This window comes from Mytilus galloprovincialis, chromosome 10, assembly GCF_965363235.1.
Source record: "Mytilus galloprovincialis chromosome 10, xbMytGall1.hap1.1, whole genome shotgun sequence".
Taxonomy (NCBI): domain Eukaryota; kingdom Metazoa; phylum Mollusca; class Bivalvia; order Mytilida; family Mytilidae; genus Mytilus; species Mytilus galloprovincialis.
The window spans coordinates 38,582,468-38,608,579 of NC_134847.1; the positions used below are offsets into that span (position 1 = coordinate 38,582,468).

Genomic DNA, 26,112 nt, shown 5'->3' on the forward strand with positions numbered 1-26,112 from the left:
AAAGTTAATAAATTCATTTTTATCATGCAATGTCATGGTTTATATTGGGGAAGCAACTTATAGTTGCCATTCTGGTTCGCTAAACTTGTAAAACGAGAGTACTATTATTTTTGTTTAATTTTACGCAGCTTGGGGGCCTAACTGATTTTCGTGCACTTTTATAACAACTTGGAGAATCCAACATTTATTTTTGTGTGTATATTTTTTTCTTATCCAATAAAAAATGCTACACTAATGTAATTGAATATTTTAGTTGCCAGTATGAATCGGTTTTTCGCGATATTACTAATCTGATCGGTCTATAATTAAATTGGTAAATAATGTGCAAAACTGTACACAATTTTTCGAACCAAGTGGACGGAATTGTGCATGCTATTTTAGTTTGAAGCATATCGTTGAATCATCTATATAGAATCAATTCGCTGGACTGGATCAAATTTTTGTTTGCACCATTTCAAGATGTCTTGTAAAATATAACACGACAACAGCATTTGTAAATCAGGTTTACTGTTGTGTGTGTGTTTGTGTTAAGAAAAACACCAACTATATATATTTTAAAGTACATTCATATAAGTAACCTAAAGTTTCCACAAGTTTTGATTCACAATTCTTATATCTTTATGATTCATAGGAACAAATGCAAGAATGATTGGACATACAACTCAAATCAACGTATCATGAAGTTCAATCATTTATGGTTATGAAACATTTCTAAAGTAAAGTGATGACTTGGTCTGTTAACAGAAAGAGCATCACTAAAAAAAACTTGTATTGTCGAAGTGCGCATCTGGTGCAGGAGAATTGGTACCGTTAATATTATTACTAGCACTGGGTCGATGCCTCTGCTGGTGGACTGTTAGTCCCCGAGGGTATCACCAGCCCAGTAGCCAGTACTTGGTACTGGCATGAAAATACGGATTTTTTGTGATATTAAAATTTGCTGTTTCAAAATGTTAGAAATTATTATGAATTAAGGAATGTATCTCCCTCATGCAAAGCTCTGATTCCTTTCACGGATTTGGCTATACTTTTTAGACCTTTTGGATTATAGCTCTACATCTTTTATATAAGCTTTGGATTTCAATATTTTGGCCACCACGAGCATCACTGAAGAGACATGTATTGTCAAAATGCGCATATGGTGCAGAAAAATTGGTATCGTTAATGTTAATACCAAAGTCTAATACGAAATAACAATGTCATGACAAAACACTTGAAACAACACAATACAAAGCAATACACAGAACAATAAAAACTGAGCCACACAAACCTTGCCAAGACCAGGGGTGATCTGTGATGAACTGTCGTATTGTTATGTTAATTCAAACTTGGTGATCAGTGAAATTCTTGAGGTAATATCCGTCGTAGTATGTTACAAAAGAAAGTGCATAACGGTCAACCAACTCTAAATTATCTTCAAAGGAATGATTTCAACTTCAACGCATTGAAACCTTTGTTTAAAAGTTTTTTAGTAAGCACTCTATCAAGGAAATGTTGATAGGAAATGCAAGCTCTGGAATGTCGTATCAACTGTGAAATATTTTAACCAATATAAGTGCGCTGCTGTAATGTTATTTCATAAAGATGGAAATTAAAATGACACTTTGAAAGCTGAAATCATCTCTTTTGTCCTAAAGTTAACTTGTACATCGACCCTTGTTGATGTTAGTCAAGTAATGAGGCATAATTAACTGTATTGTTTTGTATCATTATTTCAAGTTCGATGGGATAGTTGCGTTCAACATGGTCATCAAACTTTGAATTATCTAGTGAGATGACATCATCTATATATAGAAACGTTAAGTGAAAGGATACTGCTAGCTTCTTTTATTTTTGTAAAGAAGCTCCTGTATGTTTCGTGTGAATATATTAATAAACCGAGAAGAAGAGAAGCACAGTTCCCGTAGGGATGCCGATTGGTTGTTAAAAAAAGGAGTTTTCAAAACGCAACAAATATATTGTCAATAAAAAAAGAAGAAACTTGATAATATAAGTTAATTTAAATATAGAGAGTATTTTTTTAAACCATAGTGAGGATTTTTTTTCAATAGCACAATGTATCCCTCCTTGAGACATGATACTTTTACCTTTAAAGTATGAGGTTCCACGATAAATTGGAAGCCTGGCATTGATTATTGATACTGTTGATGTTGATTATTAAGGAAAAGGTTTGATGGAGCTCCTGGCTGACCAAGCAATATAACGTTGTTTTAATAAATCTTAAGTAATTTGGGTATCCGATACAATGACGAGAGATCCATTTATTCATCTATTGGTTGAAATTCCAAAAGGAATATATACAAGCCATATGATCAATCAGCATTTGTCTCATTGTTAAGTGTTATTGGGGGTATATGTCAAGTTTTCAAGTGAATTCAAATACTTATTTTTTTATCAAGCAGTGTATGTGATATAAGTAGCACACAACAACAACGTTTGTTGATGCTTTATCCATAGTGCCAATAACATATTGAACATAGAGGTAAGACAGGTGATCTTAACTTATAATATTAATATTGTGTACCTTCGGAAATGGGCAGAGTACATTACCTTGAACAAACATGCGTTGTATGCATATTTTTATTTTGAAATTTTGTCTCTATTTTCATTATTTTTTAATGGTTACATTATATTTTATATAATCATATCATATTATATATATCATGTAATGTTTTTTTTTTATATAATTTCTTTAAATTTCATTGCAATTTTTCTTGAATTTGCGACAGATAATATAAATAAGCATCACATATAACAGATTTAAAACAAAGCACAATCAGAAACATTTTGATATATGTTTGATCCCTGTCATTAGTTCCAGAAGTCACATACCGTGTTATTATAGATCAACGGATTTCTATAAAATCATAATACAGAACACAAATTAGCATTGAATTGAAAGGATCTAATTTAATCACCAAAGCACAGGTATTAGTGTTTTATGAATTAGTATAATAAAATAAAAAAGCAATTTTAGAGACTCCGAATAACTGTTTCTTGATAAAAATAAATCTTTGTAAAGAATTAAATCACAACAGTACTGAACTACGACAATGTACGAGAAAAACTCAAAACGAAATCAAATAGCAAAATCAAAAGATAAAACACATCAAAGAAATGGACAACAACTGTCATATTCCTAATTTGGTACAGGTATTTTCTTATATAGAAAATGGTGAATTAAACCTGGTTTTAAAGCTAGCTAAACCTCTCACCTTTATAACACATGTGTCAAATTCCATTATAATGACAACGAAGTTTGAACAAAACAAACAGACACAATAAGTAAAAATGTCACAAATAGGGGTACAACAGCTACACGAAGGGTAATCATATCCTGCTCCACACGTGGCACCCGTCGTGGTGCGCATGTTATTACAAATCCGGTAAATCGTAAAACACGGATCAATTTAGCTGTACTGCTCGAAGAAAATATAGTGTGTCTTAAAACTATAATAATCAAAAAAGTTGATAAACTGGCTATCAATCTATTTGATATAAGATATTTTTATTGATTTGCAAATCCACATAGTCTCAACTAAAAATGAATGCAATTAAAACAAACTTTTAGGCTTTTCCTTTGAATAAAAAACTCATATTTATTAGCAGTGAGATATCAATTCGATACCAAAAATTTATATTAAAATATTCACTAAATAATCTTACATTATTTATTTGAAATTAAAAATGGCATTAGTTTACAAATTGATGTCCGTCGAATAGACTCAAACACTAAGATACAACCGTACTATAACATACTTTAAAATAAAGAAAATCTGAAGATAAAAAATCAATGCAATGAATCGTTTAAAGGTAATATCAAATTCTGTTTATTCTAAGTATGAATTTAGTAGATATTTGAATTTGAATTTGTAATAGGAGTATTCTGGATTTCCCTAAATTCAAATTTGTACTGTAAAAAATACATGGATCAATTTTAAAACCTTTTGCTTTAGTAATAGAGATTTCAATCAAATCGGGATTGTCAATTGCAAAGATAAATATTATCATCAAATGCATAACACCACATTGGACCGTCATTTAGAGTGTTATTGAAGATTGTAGAGTGAGTGACAACAAAACATTTTTTTCAGTTTATCAAAAATGATACACACACAATATACCTGTCAACCATTGATTCGACTGTTCACATGCGTATGGCAAAGCATGATGCAAAAAAAAATCACTGGATTTTGATTTGTGGTCCTTAGTCTACGTACACGCTGTGATTGGGAGTAAGAACAATAACTGTTCATCTTTTATTAGAAAATAAAGTTGTCCATATGATTACCATATGTTCATACGGAATGTTCCATTGTGTAATAGCATACTTAAAATCGGACTCCGTCCGTAATTAAACTTATGAAGAAGCAGGGTTGAAGTACAAATTAAGATAAAATCAATACATTTTCTGTTAAACATCTATCAATATATTCTATGCTCCTCATGTCAAAACATTTGTTATGACAATCTATCTGCAACATTCATCATTATATTCGTACAATGATAAAAGTCAAATTGAAATAAGTGAAAACAAACCCGTCATTTTGGTAAAATTAAAATGCAAGATGTTGTTACATATTTGCTTTTTTAATTTTATGATATGAGATAGAGTCTATTCCTTTCATCAGTATCTAAACGAATGCATCTGTAAGCCAATGTGGTGAATTTTATCAAAAAGTATGACACTTTGCAGAATGTCTAATCCTGTCTTGAATTAACGATTGTGTAATTTGGCTGCTGCTATCCCTATAATAAAAATCAGATTTTAACTGAACAGTCATTGTTTGTTGTCAAGAACATTATTGTTATTCAGGCACTCCTAATTATATTCGAGTAAAAATGTATGTAAGTCAACATTGTTTTTTTGTGTGCATTTTGTGCAAGCTTTAGAACAAGTTCTTTGCATTTTATTAGTTCAAATTAAAAAAAAAAAGTTGATAGTAAAACATTACATTGTTTACGGTTCTGTCATTTTAATGAATTTGACATTGACGTGAGAAGATAGTCGTTAACCTTGTTAACGCGCTTGATTTTTAATTGCAGCTTTTTAAACTAGACTTTTAAATGTGATTCTCGTTAAAGTCTGTTCTGACCTCGAATTAAGCGAATTGAACTAAACATTAATATCTAAAGTTGATAATCTCGTTAATGTCATCTTATTTTTTGTAAAAAATAAAGCCACATTTAGTTTCATCATATTTCAAAAAAAAATTCTAATTTTATCCTTAAAAACAATATTGATGTGTGCGAAGGCAAGACATTATTTGCATTCATCAATTGTCAACACAAAACATAAATCATTCGAACAAAATTGTGTTTTATGGAAAAAAAACTAAAAGCAGTGGTAAATTAAAGTTTTGATACAACAGGTCCAGAATCATAATGATTATCAAACGTAACTGGGCTTACAAGTATGCCACAAAATTATAATAGAAACCGACATAAACTAGTTTAACCAGTATTTGAAGAAATACCCGAGCTGCGTGTTTACCTGTTAATGGTAAAATTCCTAAATCGTGCGTAAACGAATTAGTCACACTTTATTATTTCGACACCATTTAAAAGTAAAATACCAAAATTACCAAACTCCGAGGAAAATTCAAAACGCAAAGTACTTACTAGTAATCAAATGTTAAAATCAAAAGTTGAAACACATCGAAACGAATGGATAACATCTGTCATATTCCTGACTTAGTCCCGGCATTTTCTAATGTTGAAAATGGTCAATTAAACCTGTTTTTTTAGCTAGCAAAATTTCTAGGTTGAATGACTGTCGAATAAAACTGTATTGTATTGATAACGATGTGTGAACAAAACAAAACAAACATGCATGAAAATTTATATTTACCAAATACTATCAGTCACTTGTAATAAGTTTTAACTTTTCCCATTAGATACACTTACAGTGTCTGTGTTTGTAATGATATCTTCGCAAGATAATATTCCTTTCTCTTTTAGGTCTGATATGAAATCACAGTCTGATTGATGAGTTGAGTGGATAACTATGGGATCGGCATCACTGCTCCAGTTTTTGTAAACAAATCCGCACTGAAAACAAGTTGCCATGTCACCAAAACCTAATTATTGAAATAAACCAGAAAGTAAATCAATATCGGAGGATATCATAACTAGTTATTGCTTTAGTACTGTCATTCTTTATAACAAGGCATTCTAAAAATTGTAAAATCAAGTTATTTGCTCGTCTTTTTGCTATTTATCGTTTTGTTGTTAGTGTTTCTTGTACTGAAGTTTTGTAATGTCCCATTGGTTGCTGCTCTCCTTTGGTGTGTTTAAACAGTCAACAAAGATTTCTGTTTCGGAGAATAATTCCAATAAGTTTCATTGCTTGATATATGTTACTTTATCAGCTATAATGTAATTTGTAATTTGTCGAAATAAGAGTCAAAATCCATATCACATTGACATAATATTATCCTGAATTTGAATGTGACACTGGTATACTCTGTTGATGGACAAAAGTCAACTTTTTCAAATGAAAATTATCATTAAACGATTTCTTATGGCTTGAATGAAGCTGCGTTATTTGAAGTGAATTTCGATGTCAACTTGGCTTTCAAAAAGGTATCAGAGTTGTCATGGCAACTTAATAGCTCTTAAACATATTGAAAATGAAAGAGGTTATATGAAACATTTATCAGAGCCAACAAGGTTTCCGGGTTCATAGATAGTAGGTGTAATTGTCGCTGAACATTTGCTAGGTCCTGCAGAATATTTTATTACACTTATGTAATTTGGACATAAAGAATTCCAATTGCTAAGAGAAAAAATCTGTGTTGTCAAGGAAAGAATATTTATCAAAATTCATTGCTGTATATGTTACGCTACAATATGAGTAGCTGACACGTGGCATACCTAAATATCCAAACTTCATATCAGTTACACAAACTGATTGATTGGTTCAGACATATGCAATGGAGAGAAGACCAGTACCTAGCAATACTTAGGTCTTACGATTATTAAAGAATACCTTTTATCTTTTTTCTAGACAAGAAAATGAATCTGAATACAGTGTTATAATCTTACCTCTGTAAAAGAACCCGGATTTTGCAAAATGTATGGTAGGCCGGTAACACTCAGATTTCCATCCTTGATAAGATTTGCATCTTACCTCTTCGTTACTGTAAGTTTGATATTTTGCAGGTTTTTGTTTTTTGTGCTTTATTTCAATACATTCGTTGTTATTTGAATCTGATAAATCCGTAAATAGGTATCTTCTTTTTTGTTGTTCGTGAACTCTTTTTGCAATTTCATATAAATCCTCTTCTTCGTTTGAATTATTGTTTTCGTTATTGGATTTACATAGCAACTCTTTTTGACCACTGTTGTCTGAATCTTGACCTGTAAATGTTTGGCTTTGTCCACTAGGCAAAATTTCTGATCGCTGCTGCTGAAGTTGTTGGTATCCAGGAACAATGTTTGGGTTGTTGAATTGACTATTATCTCCAGACCCTAAAGATAAAGCTTCATACTTTTCCCTTAGAACTTTTAACTCTTCATAGAACATTCTATATAAGGCACGTTTCTCTCTATTACCTGCATTAAAACGTATTTCAAATTTAACAACTAAACCGATACTATATGCAATATATATAATTTATGTTTATGTCATAAAAAATGAAACTTGCTATTTTGACAAACTGCCAATAAAATATTAACGACACCAAGTACTAAGGTGTATTTCACTTCATAAATGAGCACGCAAACCATGAAGAATGATCATTTTCATTTTCATTTTTAGACTTTGTTAGAAGATTTTCCCAATTTTTGACGATCAATAATTATACTGTTAATAAAATGCATGACAAATAAGACTCTTATCTTAAATATGTATATACCAACTCAGAAATATGACTTTTGACATTGTTTACAGACTTCCCATTTTTTAATTTACATTCGAGTGTGGATTTTTTTGTTAAACTTTTCTAAATATTTTCCATATAGATATATCTAAAGTAATGACGCAAATGATTTGAACATTCGAAGTAAGGATTTTAACAATACTATTATACGTTGAAATAAACTATGTTCAGTGAATTGTTCATTAAACAAACTTGGTGCTAAATACAAAAATTAAAATTAACAAAAGAAAAAAAGAAATAAAAGTTATACTTTTGTTTTAGTTTCAGAGATATAGGACATAAACTTCATTTCTCCCCTATGTTTAGTTTTTAGCAAAGTCTGCCATGTTGGTTTGCAGGCAGAGTAATCGAAACCATTCTTTAAACAAGATACCCTTATACCGATTGTGGCCAAGTTTTGTTAAAATTGTCTCAGTTGTTTACAGAGGAAAGGAATTTTGTAGAAGATTACAAACATTTACGAAAAATTGTTTAAAATTGACTTTAAAGGACAATAACTCCTTATGGGGTCAATTGATCATTTTGGTCATGTTGACTTATTTGTAGATTTTACTCTGCTGAACATTAGAGTTGTTCATAGTTGATCTGTATCTATAATGATATTCAAGATAATAACAAAAAATTGCAAAATGTTCTTAAAATTACCAATTATGGGGCAGCAACCGAACAACAGGTTGTCTGTTTGATCTGAAAATTTCAGGACAGATAGATCTTAACCTAATGAAAACTCTTACATACTGTCAAAAATGTTCTAAAGGCTTTACTTTCAGAGATATAAGCCCAAAACTTTATTTTACCCCTATGTTCTACGTTTAGCCATGTCGACTATCTTGGTTGGCAGGCGGGGTCATAGGACATGTTATTTTTAAACTAGATACTCTGATTACGATTGTGATCAAGTTTTGTATAATTTGTGTCAGTACTTTCAGAGGAGAAGATTTTTGTAAGATTTCAAAAATATATATGAAAATTTGGTAAAAATTGTCTATAAAGGACAATAACTCCTTTAGAGGTCAATAGACCATTTTGGTCATGTTTAACTTATTTGTAGCTCTGACATTGCTGAACATTATTGCTGTTTACTGTTTATCTATATCTATAATGATATTCAAGATGGTAGCCAAAAACTGCAAGATGTCCTTAAAAATACTCATTCAGGGGCCAAAACCCAACTACTGGTTTTCAGATTTGTCTGAAAATTTCAGGGCAGATAGATTTAAACCTGAAAAACAATTTGACCCAATGTCAGATTTGCCATAAATGCTTTGGTTTCAGAGATATAAGCCAAAATCTACATTTTACCAATAGGTTCTATTTTTAGCCGTTGTGGCCATTTTGGTTGGCAGCCCGGTTTATCGGACACATTTTTAAAACCACATACCCCAATGATGATTGTGGCCAGGTTTGTTTAAATTTGGCATAGTAGTTTCAGAGAAGAAATTTTTGTAAAAGTTAACGACAGACGACGGACGAAAAGTGATGAGAAAAACTTTAAAGAATAGAATATGGTGATGTACAAACACACATCTTATAACAAGATGAAGACGACCAAACGTGTGTGTTACTGTAATTTAGAATTCTCTATTAACAACCATTATTTTATGTTTTGATTGTACTACCTAAGAAAAAACGTAAAAGTAATCTTATGGAAATTTTAAAAGAAAATGTTAAACGGGAAATCCTTTCTCTAGCTGTCATGTAGTTGGTTGATTTAAAAAAATCCCCAGCTCTTAGCCCATGTATATCCATCTATGGGTGTATATAAGTGAGTTAAGAGCTGGGGATTTTTAAACTAATTTTATGTGAAATTGGTACTTTGGTAAAATAAGTTTTTAAGAGGGATCAATCTATATTTCCGGTAAAAACATAAACCAAAATTCGATACGCCCTTTTTGAAGTAATTTATAAATTCAAAAATAATCAAATTTGTGATAGCATATATCCTAAATATGTTATCATAAGGTCATTTGAATGAATTGGGTTCAAACTTTATATTTATACATGTTAACAAAATAACAATACAATATCGTATATATGTGTATTTGCCACGTCTTTACAGTTTATACTATCAGATTATTAACATTTTACTGTTTCATACCTGCTTCAGTAATTACAACAGTACTGTACAATGGCAATTTCCCAATAAAAATGGCGAATGATATTGTTAAAAAGATTTTAAAAAACCCCTTTACCCAAAATAGATATGATATGACATAATACCACAAATGTGTTATATACTATACTGATAGTTTTATTGACAATATATCACTTTCTGAATGTCTGCCATAATATTATTGATTTAGGTATACTCATATAAGCATGCCATACAATTTCATGAATCACATGATTTGATCACAAATAGTTCTTTGACCGCGGAAGTGGTTTATATATCCGTAATAGTATTGTCATGATTTCCTCTATTTTTGGAGAGGGGGCTTTTGTTTTCAATCATGCATTCACTTCAACTTGCAATATTAGTTGGCCTTCCGACTGGTGTCAGTTGGGCTTCAATGATGTCTCTATGTAGACGAAACGCGCGTCTGGCATACTTAATTCTGAGCCCTTTCAATTGGGTATGAGTTTGTAGAACTATATACTATTATCATTATCCTTAATTTGAAACATATCGGGCCTAAACGATAGACATCGAACCATTTTAAAATTCTTTTACTGTGCAGAAGTGTTTCTAAACATATCTAATTACATGTAACTTGATATAACTTTGTGCTGAATGTTTATATTCCAACCCAACTTGTATTTTAAGGTTCTTTTATGTACTATTTGTGATTTCATTGATTGTTGTTAAAAAAAAGAGGAATTGCAGCTTAACTAAAGGCTAGCTAGTTTACAGCTTTTATAGACTCGTCACCTAGATACATTCATGTGAAATTATCCGTCGCCTTGCTCGTCCGAGTTTAAAGTGTGTAATCTCAAATTCAATAGGTTGAAAACAAGACAAACACAGACATAGGATTAGTTGCTCGCAGTAACATATTATTTTCTCTTGTGATACACTGTTTCATTTTTACTTTATTGTACAGATTTCTTCGATTCCAACAACAAGTAAATACATGACATATAACATTGTTCCTCTTTTGCATCGTTTCTTCTTCCTCGGCTAATACCTCCAACGCCTGTAAAAGCAGCAACTGTAAATATACCAATGAGACCAACTTCAATTGAACGCAACTGCGACCGCCTTCGATACTAATACATTTAAATGCCAGACGTTATATAGTACCACTAAACAACATCCGTAGAAACCGCCAAAACTTTCCTCGGGCGTTATGCACCTAACGTCAAACTTAATAAAAAGTACATACTGTTGCAAAACCAGTATCAGAACTAGCTATACTAGTTTCCATCTATAAATAATTACTACAATAGCAAATGGGAAAAACCCAATTTCATAAAATATATATATTATAAAGATAATTTTCTATAACTCAAAATAGTCGTGTATGTGCTGTTTGTGTTTGCTTAAAATTTTGCAAAAGATTCCAACATGTTTTTCTTAGGTTTTTTATCATTTTAGCTGAAATCATGTTCGTATTTAGTGTAGATTAATTTGAAAAGTAATTATGATTAAACTTACTGTTAATAGTCTAGAAAACAACAAGGATCATAAATTTTGTATGGTTGTAATGATTTTATATATTTCGTCTCTCGGTCATTTCAGCTGAACAAATGTGCCAGATTAGCTCCATGCTATATGTTTTCACTTGCCTTTAGATTTTCCTTTGATAGCTGGTTATCTATGACTTCACAACGAATGAAGTACAGCAAGCATGCAACGCAGTTCAAAGTCGTATTGGTTAATTCACTATATTTACGTGTACTCTTGGTCTGCTTGTACTCATGAACTTGTGACGGAGTGATTTCGAAGACCCCTGTTGGAGGTGATGTACAAATACAATGAAGTTTTTCGAATGTCGTCTTATTACCTGTAACAGTAAGCTGTCTACATCTTCGTCATGATCGGTTTTGACTCCTCATTAACCTGACCCTAAAACTGCCGTTAAATAAATCTCGTCGAATTAAAGTAAAGTTGAAAAAAACCAGCATAAACGTCTTCAACCATACATGCCAATAACAAAAAATATCGCTGAGTTAGCAGTGAAAGCTGCAGCAAACATCCGAAACTGACTTTTTCACATGGCAATTGAAAAATCTTAAATTGACGCATGGGATCACCCTTGGTTGTTGTTGGGGTTCATGTTGATCAATCTTGTGTTGTGTTTTAATACTGGTGTATGTCTTGATCCTTTTCTCTTCTTCATTGCAAAGGCTTCGTCAGTTAATTTTCGACAAAATATTTTGATTTGTTTCTTTAGTTACGGCTGTCGCCTCTCCTTTAGGAAAAGTCAGAATATTCTCAAATCTGGGATAATTGTGTTATATATTGTCGCGGTCCATAAAAGAATATGAGAAAATGGTTAGGTGTTGATTGTATTAATTCAGGACTCGAAATTTCTTTAACCCAAAGCGAGAAGTAAAATCTTAACAACCAAGATTTATTTTTATTTTTATGACGGTTTTGGTAAATTGATACATATGTCTATCGCTTATACAGTTTAAAATCAAACAAACAACTACAGTGTTCAGTTTAAACATATTCCAATCTTGTAATTGTAGAAGAGAGATGGATTTATTATTTAAAAACTGTATTTTACGAAAGGTCATTTAAAAGTCTAATCACCTGTCACACCAACCCAACAAGGTTATCGTAATAAAACTTTGTTTTCCTCTTATAGTTGATGTGATTCCCTCGTGGTTTGTTTTGTAACTCGGATTCGTTTTCACTCAATCGATTTATGACTTTTGAACACCGTATTACTACTGTTGCCATTATTCTTTTACAGTTAATAATATTTAATCATGTTTTTGTCAAATATCAAAATTGTGTATCGACCTAGGATTTTCAAACACATACTCTCCTTGGTTTCATTGTTTTCGATATAGCATTCTTACACTTACAACTTCCGTTAGCGTCATGTGTCATAAAGCATAAGTTATGATAATACGTAGCTGTTCTATTTGAAAAGTTTGAGCCAACAGGTTTGCAGATCCCTGAGTTTGAGTATTCAAAATTATTTGCATTCTAAGACTTTTGCAAATTAAATAAATTTCCCTGGAACAATCTGAATCCGACTTGCCAAAACATATTTACAACAGTATGAGTATAATCATTTTGCAAGTATATTTGGTTGTTACAAAAACCACTTTGCGACGTCTAAACATAGAAAAAAAGAAACTTTATTTACAGGGGACTGCCCCAAACGCTGAAAGAAAACTTTCGAAATTCTCAAATATACCATCAAATATACGATAATATTCGAAAAACTTCCGTTTGAACATGACTCGAAACACTACTATTAAGTTCAGTGTCAATACATCTTGACAAATTTCACAATAGTAGTATTTGAAAAATGTATTTTTCATTTTATTTGTACAACGATAAAAAAAAAGTAGTCTTTAAAAAAAAATACAAATACTACACATTATATGTATGTACGTGTCGATTTATAATGTCTGCGCCTACATAAAGATTATTGGAATCAAACACTATGCATTTATATTATGATTATGACCATATCTATGATAATTCGTGTCAACCCAGAAATGCTGACTACTTGGCAGGTGATACCATCGGGGTGAAAATCTCAATCGGCAGTTACATGGACCCATTTTTAGAAAATTTTAACTGCACATTTTTTATTCAAAAACTTCAAATAGTATTTTTCTTAAAGAAGAAAAACTAACTTATCTTTTGACGAATCTTGCGTCTTGAGTACACATTTTTAAGCCTTGAATCCATGGTGAGTTTATTTAAAAACACTGAGTCGATGACATTGTCAAAACATATTTACAACAGTATGAGTATAATCATTTTGCAAGTATGGTTGGTTGTTACAAAAACCCCTTTGCGACGTCTAAACACAAAAATAAAGAAACTTTATTTACAGGGGACTGCCTCAAACGCTGAAAGAAAGCTTTCAATCACTTTAGTACCACTCGCCCAGTAGAAAGCACGTCTGCCTCGACATGTGCATAAACATGGATATGGTCATACATAAAAAGAATAACTGTTTTTTTTTCTAGAAATATTTAGAATTTTCTACCCAAGGTATATTTTGCCTTACCTGTATTTGAAAACAAAACTTCTGAATTTTTTATCTAAGATACTCTTCAATGTCTTTTACCTTATTTGTTTTCTTATTGGAGCATCACTGATGCTTCCATTGTAGACTAAATGCGCGTCTGTTGTTTATCCTTATCTAAATGTGTTCGTACCTTATGGACAATTGACGGCATATCGCATACATTAACACCAAAAAGTTCTAAGAAAGTAGTTTTGGTAGCCAAAGAAAGGACTATTGCACAGAGGTAAACACCAAAGTATTTTCGTTATACAACAAGCTTAAACTAAAGTAAATATAAGTATAGCTAATAGAAGGTCTGAACATTGATTATTGTTTTCAAAATACTTCACAATTTCTTCAATAAAATGTACAATTATTATATCACATCGTATTTTTTTTAACTTTGTAAATTATCAACCTTTACAACTAGTATTTAGTTCTTTTTGGTAATATCGTTTTAGTATGAGTTGGTATTTATACATCTTGCCATTTTGTTTTTGTGCTATGGTCATTTCTTTGTAATGTTATCTTTCATTTTCGCTGAAGTTCTATGTCTATATAAAGCCATTTTCTTTTTCTTTGTTGAAATATTTGTTTGTTTTAATAGTGTTTCAAATTTCACAATGATGACTGCTGTACCCCTATTTATTTTTACATTTGTACCTATTAGGTATGTTTGTTTTGCTCACAGATAGTTGTCAACATAATGGAAATATATGCGGCTGTCAAACCATACAATTTAGAGCTTTATCAAACTATAAAACCGAGTTTCTACACAAGGAAATGTCTGTACCATGTCAGGAAATTTACAGTTTGTTTTACTTTTGTCTTATGTGTTAGAGCTTTCGACTTCTGCAATTTGAAAAAGTACATACCGTTTTTAGTTTTCCTTTCAGTTCAGTATTTTTGTTATTCTACTTTTTAGTACACTAATTATATCATTGATTATAAAACAGTAATCCACCAGAATCGCTTTTAAATTTATCATTATGATACGTTTTTGTCTCGACATATTGATTGCATAGTACTGTTAGATTCTGTTATTTATAGTTTAATTCACCATTTGCTTCTGTGCCAATTCCGCAATATTCAACTGGTGAACAATCCATACGATGATTCAGTCAGGATCCTACTTCGTCAAAATTATCTCCCCATTACGCCAGTTCATTTTCACAATCGTAAAAATGGAAGCCATTGTAGCGATGACGCGCTACCAATTTTGCTCTTGGAAACCGATAAATTTATCCACATTGCACCAATACGATCCTTATATGTCAGTTATATTTTAAAAGACAAATGTATCAACTAGCTAATGAGCATCAGTTAATGATCTTGTCTGCATTGATTCAACTTAAAACTATTGTCTGATCGGTTGTTAGGTGGAATTTTCGAAAAATCATAAACATTTAAAAAAAATCTAATTAAATATTTCGTGGAAGGGCAGACTAGATTTTTTTTAGTGGTTGAAGACTATAAACCCTTGTTATCACACACAAAAAATTAGAATTTTTCGAAGATATGCATTTTCATCATCCAACTTGTAAGACTGTCGTCAAGTACTTTCAGTAAAAAATAGCTATTCGAACACACCTTCCCTGTTTTTGTGACTCATTAGATAGGTATTTCACTTGACCCATATATTTCATCTTTTAGTACTGTTATTTTTGTGTGTTATAAAGTCAACCTATAGCTTTAATATATAAAAATGATAGAATCTGAAGCGAGACGATGTATGAAATATTCTTACTTTGAACGATATCAAGACAAAATACTCAACTCAAACACGCCCGAACATAAAAAGGTGCACTCGATTTTCTCTTTTCGATACAATTGTTACCTATTTTTTGGAATTTTTTCTTCAGTCACATAATGGAAGGGCAGACACGAAAATTACTGAACTAATAGATTGATATCTTTTCCGTCCGTGGTAATTTTTTCAAAAAAATCGGAGGTTATGCATTTTTGTCATCCAACTTGAAAGATACCCATGTCGTCGACTTGATATCTAATTGTTCTGCTTAACTATGTACTAGATAAATTGAAAACTTATGCAAATGGTGTTTTTGAAATAAAACACCTCGTAATTGAGAAGAAAATTGCAGTTTTGTTTGTTTCTATTAACTTTTTAAAAATTTGTCACTATAGTAAACAATACAGTAAACATTTATCGCCTTCTCTAATAGAGAGCTTCGATTCTTTTGTTCTATTTCAACCTGGTTTCCGACTGGATTGATTTTGTAGTGCGTTTAGTTTTGTCAGTTTTTAAAGACTTTCCCTTTTTGATTTTATCTTGGAATTGGGTATTTGCGTTATAACTTTGTTAATGGAAGGTTGATGACGTTATAACATGAGCAACACGACGTGTGCCACATGTGGAGCAGGATCTGCTTACCATTCAGAAGCACCTGAAATCACCCCCAGTTTTTGGTGGGGCTCGTATTACTCAGTCTTTAGTTTTCTATGATGTGTCTTGTGTACTATTGTTTGTCTGTTTGTCTTTTTATTTTTAGCCATGGCATTTTTAGATTATTTTCGATTTATGAGTGTTACTGTCCCTTTCGTATCTTTCAATCCTCTTTCATACCTATCATCACATTTTTTTCTAGAAAAGTCATTCGTTGACTTACTTGTTGTCATCGTCATGATGTTGCAGAGCGGACGACACTGACTTTCCTAATTATTACAGAAGTAAACCTGGTAAAAGTAAAAAAAGAAATGGTTCAAAGAGACAACAACCCGACCAAAAAAAAACAAAAAAGCCGAAGGCCACCAATGGTTCTTCAACCAAAAAAAAACCAAAAAAGCCGAAGGCCACCAATGGTTTTTCAACAGAGCGAGAAAATTCTGCACCTAAACAAAATATGTACTATTTCAATATAAATAGATGTCATACTAAACTCCAAAATATATAAATGAACTGGAATTATAAAAAGATACAAGACTTACAAAGCCTAGAGGCTCCTGACAGTCTCACAGAGATTTTGATACTTTTATTGTTTTACATTTGTTACTTCGTATTCTTGAATTAGATATAAAAATATGTGGATGATAGCCAATGATACAATGTCCACCAAAGACCAAAGCATATTATATAAACTTTTTTTATTATTATTCCTACTGCTGTTTTTTAAATCTAATGAATTGTCTTGAATAAAGATCGCACAAATTATGTAAATTATTGTCTAAAATATTTCCATTATCAAAATGTATTTGACCACGGTCTTTATTGTGGTAACATATTTTACTCTAGATAACACCTGTGACAACGTTATCTTCCACCAATGATTTATATTGTGTTTTAATTCATTAGAATTTGCGAATGCCTTTTTGGCAAGAGAATAGTTTCTGCAATCTTCTCCACTATAGCCTAGAAGTTCGAAATTTCCATAGCTTGCTGTAAACTGACAATATGTCAAGAATTTGTCGAGAACTTGTGTAACTTTGGTTGATTTAAGCTTTAAATATGCTTTAATGAAAAAGTAATATGCAAAAGCCAGGAAATTTGTCTCGAAATAACCAGAATATAAAACTTCCTTTTTAATTTGTTTATTTAACATTGGAGGTTCGGCCTTGATACAAATATTTTCCATCTTTGTTCGCTTTTTTTCATCGGTTTCTATGAATTCTTCAAGCAAATGTATAACTTCTTCCCATTCCCCCGTATAACAAAGGAGATTTGAATAGTCAATAGTGCTTTGGTGGTACACTCCACTTTTACGTAAAACTTCTTTGAACATTCTTTCTGCTTGACTTAAACTCAGTTTTGCTCCCCACTGTTCATCACATGTTCTTGCAAGTGAGAAGCTCATGCAAGCCATATCTCCTCGCAGGTTTTCAAGATCTGGAAAATCAATGTCCTCTTTCTCATAAAACAGCAGCGTTAGAAATGTAGACTTCAGTTTGGTGCCTGTGCGTCTGATTAAATCAAGAAACGGCGTTTGAAAATATTTCTCAACAAAGAGTTGATAGAAATCTAAATGATAAAAAAATGGTGAACGTTTTTCACTCAGCATGACTGATGCTAAAATACACTGAACATCTAAAAAGCAACCAAAAATCGACTGTTTCGTCGTATGATGGGATTCAGATAAAATTTCCTTCATGACAGGTTGAACAATATCACGGAATTTCCTGTTATAACTTATACAGTCTTTTGTCGAGAGTATCAACACTCTTTCATCGGTAAAATCTATAACCGGCGACAAAGGATCGTTTCGAATCTTTCTCAGAAAAGACATAAATTAATCTCATCAAAATCCTGGCCTTCCAATTGGTCTATTAGATTATTTCGAGGTAAGAAGTAGCAAGGTAAATGCCTTCGATTTATACATTCAATTCAGATATCTATCATATAAATTACACAACTAGCTGGGTCGTAAACGTTATCCCAAGCAGTCGTATGTAATTCATCACAACAGTGTAAAATACGTGCTTAAGACAATAAGATGGTAGTTTGTTCATGTTCAGTTGTAGTCGTAGTATCTTCAAGTAAATAAGGCACTGTCTCTGCCTTGAAGTAACAGCCTTTTCCGCAAGAAGCTGCTCAGCTTAAGCAAATGATAATCTCCATTCTATTTCTGGATGAGAGCTGCTGTGACGATGTGAAACTGGAACCATGTGACAACCACAAAAAATAATTTCTTTAATAGTAGCAGAAGTTAACCAGCCATTATATTGCACGTTCGTTGTATCCATTCTTCAGCATTATCCGGCCACGCCTCGCATGGTATAGAAAACACTTCATCAGTTGGATGATATAAAATGTTACCATCTTTTGCCCGTTCGAGAAGAGGTTGGTGAGAATCTTGAAAGATCTTGAAAGGCTATTTATATATTTTTTCTTTGACGCCTTACGCAGGAAGGCATCAAAGCAAAAATTTTAAATAGCCTTCCAAGACGTCATAATTATTAGAACTAAGGCGGCAATATGAATTATTGGAATATAAGAATATCCACGTCAAAATGTTTAGACAATTAACCGAAAATGGTGAAGATTTCACTCAATGAACTTTAAATGTGTTTTTTCAGACCATTTAAATGTAACAACTTGTAAGATACCTTAGGGGCTTCAAAAAAATTGATGAATGTCTGGTGCGTCTGCGTCTCAATGTGTAGCTGTCCCATGTTATAATATTGAGGAGAATTTGTATCTTATCAGGTTATAACATGGCATTTTTCATATCGCATGTATGATCATCCCTAGGATCACTATCAGCACAAGAGCCGCATGGCTCGAGAGATGATATTGACCGAGGGCTGATTATACATGCGATAAGACAAATGCCATGTTATGATCTTTTTATCATACTAAAACACACCCGTGATTTCGCAGGTCCGTGACTGAATTAAAGTATACAACTATGCGCAAGCCTTATTTTAGTATTAGTATTTTCATCTGATAAAGTCCACAGTGTACAGCGGCGGGTCCAGGTAAGGGCGTAATGGGCGTACGCCCCCCCTTTAAAAAAAAAAAAAAAAAAAAAAAAAAACTATCGTTATAATCTGCTAGTATTGTATTGAATGATGGCAATTTATCATATTCATTAATTAAACACATACTCTGATTTCTTTTTATATTTACCCAATTTGATGGGTCATCATCAACCGTAAAATTTCGTTTCTCGGAGTCCGGCGTGTTCGACTCTGCGATTAGTATCCATTGTTGTTGATGTGATAAAGAATTCGCAAAGATGTCGATGTCAAAAACAAAACGTCAAAAGACCTTAAAATCGTATCAAGGTGTCTTGGACACCTTTTTTAAACAACCAAAACGGTAAGTAAATCAGTATAATACATGAATTTAAAACCCGAACTTAATCAAAAATAGAGGGATTACTTCATAATTTGATGCTAAATTGTTGAAATTCAGGAGCTTCTGAGCTTCCCCATGGACCCTCAACCGTAATCACGCCTCTCGTTCATAAAATCCTGGCCTAGGTATTGAAATGTTAAGTTACTCCTTATACCCTTGAGTTTAGAATTTCTCGTTATTGGTTTACTGCTGTTAAGATCCATCCAATCATTTTAATATACCATAGACAATTAATGAAGAAAACTCGGCATAAAAAATGTCACACCCTGACACTTTAACTATAAAATATACATGCTCCAAGTCAGGAACCGTTACATTAGTGCAATTCTCTATTATTTTATGTTTTTAAGCCAAAAAAGGTCCAAAAAATTTTTCGCCTCGCTTCGCTCGGCGAAATATTTTATTCTACGCCCCCCTTTCAAATATCCTGGACACGCCCCTGGTGTACAGTGCGTGAACTGGTGACAAAATATTATCGCCCCTGTAAACAGTGGGCTCTTCTGACTAGAGGTAATCGGTAAAGAATAGCGGAAAATGGTGTACATTGTTTACGAGCTTGAAATGAGCTAACACAGACGAACTGAGACGTGTCAACGTAATGTGAATATGATAATGCACCAGGTAAATTATTAATTGTTAAGTTTATCACATCATCGTATCTCCATATGATAGGTAAATAAGTAAATTTTCGATTTTAAGTGTCGTCAGGGTTCAAACCTGGAATCATGCCAACCTTTCATTATTTTTTTTTAATACTAACCTATAGTCGGAACATCTTGATTTTCTCCCAATTTGTAAAGTTAATTATGCTGCTTGACATATATTTTTTTTGGGAAAAAAAATTGATATGCAGTCAAATGTGGCAGTTTTTAATATTTGTTGCTATGTGAAATAAAGGGAAGTAAATTAAAGTAAAAGAAGGCGCGCTTTTTCAAATAGTAAACAATTTAATTCAGATGCATAGTATTTTGTCAAATGATAAAGAATATCGTAGAAACTTGCTAGAAATTCATCTAATTTATAAAAGATATACAACATGACATACTGAAATCTGAAAAGGGGTAAAACCACCATACCTTGAACAAATTCAGTTAAAAAAAGGGGGGGGGGGTAAAATGCTACGAAATTTAGATTTTATTTATTTTTTGTCGACAGCCAAAAGATGATTTGACATGTAACTAACTACTTTTTCAATTTCATTGTAAAGTAAAATTGGCTTTTTTTGGGGTCTCTGTTTATTGTGGTCTGATGTTTTCAGGTTCTCTTTGGATTGCCAAATAATATTATAATCATCTAATTGAATGTTCAAATTATTTTGCAGCGATGGTGTGTATGGAAGGGAGACTGTCATAAAACCCAACAGTTCCAGATGGCCCTTTAAATAATTGATTAACATCAATAGCGATGTAAGATTTAAGTGTTTGATTTAGCACAAGTTTAGCCAGGTTTTCCTTGTAATTGTGGCAGAAAAACCACTAGACAGTGTCATGCATTGAAAGGATATCAAACGGATATTTTATGGAATGATTCTCATACATATAAAATCATATGCATAGGAATGTGGAGCTAGTGTCTTTCATGCAGCAATTTTTAATTTCCAATATAAACTCTGAAAAGACAAGAGCATAGAAATGTATACCAATGAGAAACATTCTTTGTGAATAAAATCATTCCAAAACTTAAATGTGTCATTAGTGTTGCATTATTTATCAGTAGAGATAATCAGATTCCAGTAAGATTGTCCAACTGATGGTTTTTGTTTGTAATCATTTTTGTAAATCTTAGTTGTTTTGACAATCCGGGCTGTGCATGTTGCCCGACTGCCCCTTTCAGTGTGAGACAATATTTTGTTTATGATAAACAAAATCACTGATTCAAGACTGGAGAGGACCCCTTTTGGGCAGTTAGTGCGAATCCTTTAGGTTTAAATAAAGGCAACAGTAGTATACCGCTGTTCAAAACTCATAAATCCATGGACAAAAAACAAAATCGGGATAACAAACTAAAACCGAGGGAAACGCATTAAGAGGAGAACAACGACATAACACTAAAATGTAACACACATAGACTAAATCCCACGAGAATAACAAATATAACATATATATATAACATCAAAACCAAATACATGAGTTTGGGATAGACAAGTACCGTGACACGGCTTATCGCAATGTGAATTTACACTAAAAAATAAGAGAAAACAAACGACACAACGTTATAATGTAACCATTACATGTAATACGGGGGAGGGGGAAGTTTTTTTTTTACAGAGTCAAACATTTTTCCTAATAATAATACATTGAGATTTAATATATACTTTGTTATATGTAGTGTGTATATTAAAGTATTGCCAACAAAATTTATCAAATTTGGGATCATAATATTGTTTAAGAAAAACCCTTAAATCATAAAAGTTCATAATCTTCTGTAACACACGTGCATGGTTAATTCGGATCACATATTTTCTATTCCGATGTTATAAGAATTCGAAGGTTCATATCATTTACAATATCATTCAAAAAAATTCTGGGATTTTGTTTTTAACTATCAACGTTGAACCTCGAGGTTACATTGTAGTAAAAAAAAATCCAATAAAAACGTTGAATGTAAATGATATGCACCTTTAAATCTTATATTGTAGGACTCATGTTGTTCAAACATAATGTGTTGATCAATTATGTTATGATGATTTTGATAAACTTCACATTAGGTAATCTTTCACGTATATTGATTACATTATATCGAGTTGTCCCAACGATATACTTGTCGGTGTGCTCATACGAATTTACCGACATTCATATAGACAAAATGACACAACTTTGAAAAATTCTTGTGACGAAACTACATTTCGGAACACGTTAAAAATTGGATACCCAGAAAGCTACATTATTAAAGTTTGATATATATTTAAAAAAAAAAAAAAAGAAAAATATGCAGTCAAATGTGGCAGTTTTTTACACACCCCTATGTTGAACAATAGGTTGTTCAATTAACAGCATGTTTGGCAATTAAAAAAATCATATATTAACACATTTAGCTTTAACATATACTTTATTTATAGTGGTTGTATAAAAGTTATATAATGGTTTTGTGTTTTAAGAGATATTCATCCCTATGCATATCGGGTTTTATGCGTAAATTGTCTCTCCTGTTTTTAGACCTTTTCTATCTCTTTCATAAGAAGAGTGACTTTTCTATTGTTCTAGTGTCACTGGAAATCCCACTGTGTAGATACTATTCTGTACGCTATCCGGAAGTCGAGATTTTTGAAGCGACGACTTCCAACTGGCTAACAGGACGGTTTTGCCTACGGTGACTTTTCTCATCATTTGTTTACACCTATACCTATAAAGTGCTTTGAACATCTTCAAGGTATGTAAAGCAACATAAATATGAGTAACTTTAACAAAAACGTGCATTAGAATATAAAATATACGTGTGCATCATACCAACTTCATAGAAAAAAGTGAAATCGATGGCCAATTTTGCTCTCGTAGTACAAAGCAAATAATCTTTTATTGCAAATATTTGCATCAGTTTACAGTTCAATATATACTGTTTCAATATTTGTTTCGTATTTAAGTAGAACATTCGTATTTCCCATATAAAATATGTTTTCCTTGAGGATCCCAAAATAAATTACTGTACGATCAGTCTACAACTGCCTGTATTCTAGTAGCGATTTCAATTTTTGTTACTGTATGACCAGTCGTGATTTTGAAGAAAAAAACAAAGGCAATTTGAAGGTATCTACGTGTCTATATGATATTATGAACTGTCCAGGGAACTTTGAAGTGTAATATCGTTCATCAGACAATATAAATATAGATGATTTTTGTAGACTGCAAAATAATTGTATTTTTGTTCCGTCAGTCTTGTTTAAAATGAAACGCCTAAAAAGCAATACATGATTTGCTTGTGGACTTTGTAATAGTGTATCGTTGCAGTTATCTCTTTAGCTATAACATTTTAAAAGACTATTTACACCGTCCGCCGAAACATTCAGGTTAAACTAAATTAGTCGACCCTGAGAAAAACTTTGGGATGGGGTGAAAAGGAGGCACATTATTAATATCTACTGACTTTGTTCTTTGAAAATTGTTAATGAAATGTACATGTTAAATTCAAATCAATATAAATGCTGTAATGAATTCAAGTATACGAAAGATATATTTCTTTTTCAGGATAATCCAATGACAGAGTTTCGCTGTTTTTATTGCACAAATGTACGGTCAAGAGATTTTGCAGAACTGGTAGATCATTGCATGTCTCGTCGTGTGCAAAAAATTCGTCCCAAAAACGTGGGACATAATTTGGATATTTGGTTCAAAGCTTTATAACATTGCGTAGCAATTTTATATTCGGGCTCATTAATGTATTGTTGAAAATTGTAGTTTCGTGGATAGCTATTTCTCGACGAATTCAATGGACGACCCACATCTAAGTTTACGGTTTTTCATATATTTCAAATTATTTAAATTTTCAAAAATGCATGTCTCTCATCTAGAGGTTTGTCTCCCGTTATGTATTTTGCTATAAGTTATATTACTGCTTCACTGCGCTGTCGTTTTGAATATTTGAGTTTTTGTCCTCATTTTTGTTCGTTGTTGTTTGCTTTAAGTTTGTCATTTTATCGGTCTGGCGAGTACAGCTTATTTAAAAGGGATTTAAACGTTTGTTTTAAACGGTTGTTGGTGTGTATCGGTGTTTGTGTTGGTGTATGTGTGTTGGTTAGAACTAACAAATACGTATAACCTCGCTGTATATAATTTATGGTCGTTGGTTTGTCTCATGTGAATTATTTTATTTTGGGAACATTTGAGGCAAACTTTGTGGTGTGAGTCAAGGCTACACGTTGAAGGCCGTACAGTGACCTATAATTGTATACATTTACGACATATGGTCGCGGAGGGAAAGCTGTGAAAATTGCAAAATTTGGTTGAACAGGCAATCATATTTGTTGTATCATTGGCAATCATATTTCATCTTCTTTTTGAGGTTATATATTTAAATCTAAGTATTTACAACTCAATACAACATGCAGTGATTTGTTTAAAAACTTGAGGTATTGAGAAAAGAATTAACGAAAGTATACCCCGCCGCTTCTGAAGTCCATGTTTTGGAAAAAATAACCCCCCAAAAAAACTAAAATATAGGTGCAGAGTGGCATCATTTGATAAAGAATCTGAGAAAGTTTTATTAATATACGATAAGTTTAGGAAAGTTGCGTATAGTAAATGGGTACCACCCAATAAGGTAGTGGAAAAGTCCTTATCACGGAAGGAGAAAACAGTGAGTTTTCTAAAAAATCAAAATAAGAGGTGCACAATTGAATAGTGGAAAAGTCCTTATCACGGAAGGAGAAAACAGTGAGTTTTCTAAAAAATCAAAATAAGAGGTGCACAATTGAATTAAATGATAAAGAATCTAAAAAAGATTCATAAAGTTAAGTGTCTGAAGGAATTTGTGGATATAAAATAGATACGCCCAATATAAAGCTTAAGTCCGTATTTTAGATATAAAAACATCAAAAATATTTTCACCAAAACTTCGAAATAGGTGCATATTTGCATTAATTGATTAAAAATGGAGCAATTTCAGAAGACTTTAATAATTGGTTTAGGAGGTGGTGTTGGAAATACCTGATAGGTGCCCCATATAATGCAAAGTCCGTATCTTATACAAAGAACCCCCATAAAAGATGTTTACTTAAATTCGAAATAGACGGTGCACAATACAGTCATTATTGTTTATGATAAGGAATCCGAGAAAGATTAATCAATAGTCATATCAGTGACGGATAAAAAAAGGGGGATCCGGCGGATTGAAACCCTTTTTAACTATCAATGCATTTGTATGGGAACATATATTTGGAATCCCCTTTGCTCCTGGATTGGACCCTCTCTCCATTTAAAATGGCTGGAAACCCCAGTTTATATTAAGTGGTTAATGAGGAGATGCACTTACAAAACCGACCAAACATATTATAACTTCCAACGAACGAACGGAAAGACGGCCTTCATTATCATTATAGACCCCTGCAAAGTGGTGTACAATTGGGTGTCACAGAAATAGCTCTACTCCCAAAACAAAGTCAAGTAACTGTGATCAATTATAGGCTACAGTACGGCCTCGAATGTGTGTAAATACATGCATTTTTGTATTATAATTAAATCTGTGCGTTTGTACAATTTTAAGTATAACGGAGGACAGTTCTGAAACTTGTACATACAATAAACCTTCCTCTTGTTTTAACAACATTAAACATCCTTATACT

General features: G+C 32.2%; 2 long non-coding RNA genes across 2 annotated transcripts; one reads left to right on the top strand and one right to left on the bottom strand.

Moving 5' to 3' along the window:
* Positions 1 to 4,245: 4,245 nt before the first annotated feature.
* Positions 4,246 to 10,123, bottom strand: LOC143047518 (uncharacterized). The gene is made up of 4 exons (XR_012969591.1): positions 9,982 to 10,123; positions 7,048 to 7,557; positions 5,908 to 6,080; positions 4,246 to 4,749 (listed from the first exon to the last, which is right to left on the bottom strand). It is a non-coding gene; the product is annotated as an uncharacterized LOC143047518 (long non-coding RNA).
* A 10,161-nt stretch (positions 10,124 to 20,284) lies between these two features.
* Positions 20,285 to 21,522, top strand: LOC143047519 (uncharacterized). The gene is made up of 2 exons (XR_012969592.1): positions 20,285 to 20,459; positions 21,160 to 21,522. It is a non-coding gene; the product is annotated as an uncharacterized LOC143047519 (long non-coding RNA).
* Positions 21,523 to 26,112: the final 4,590 nt, after the last annotated feature.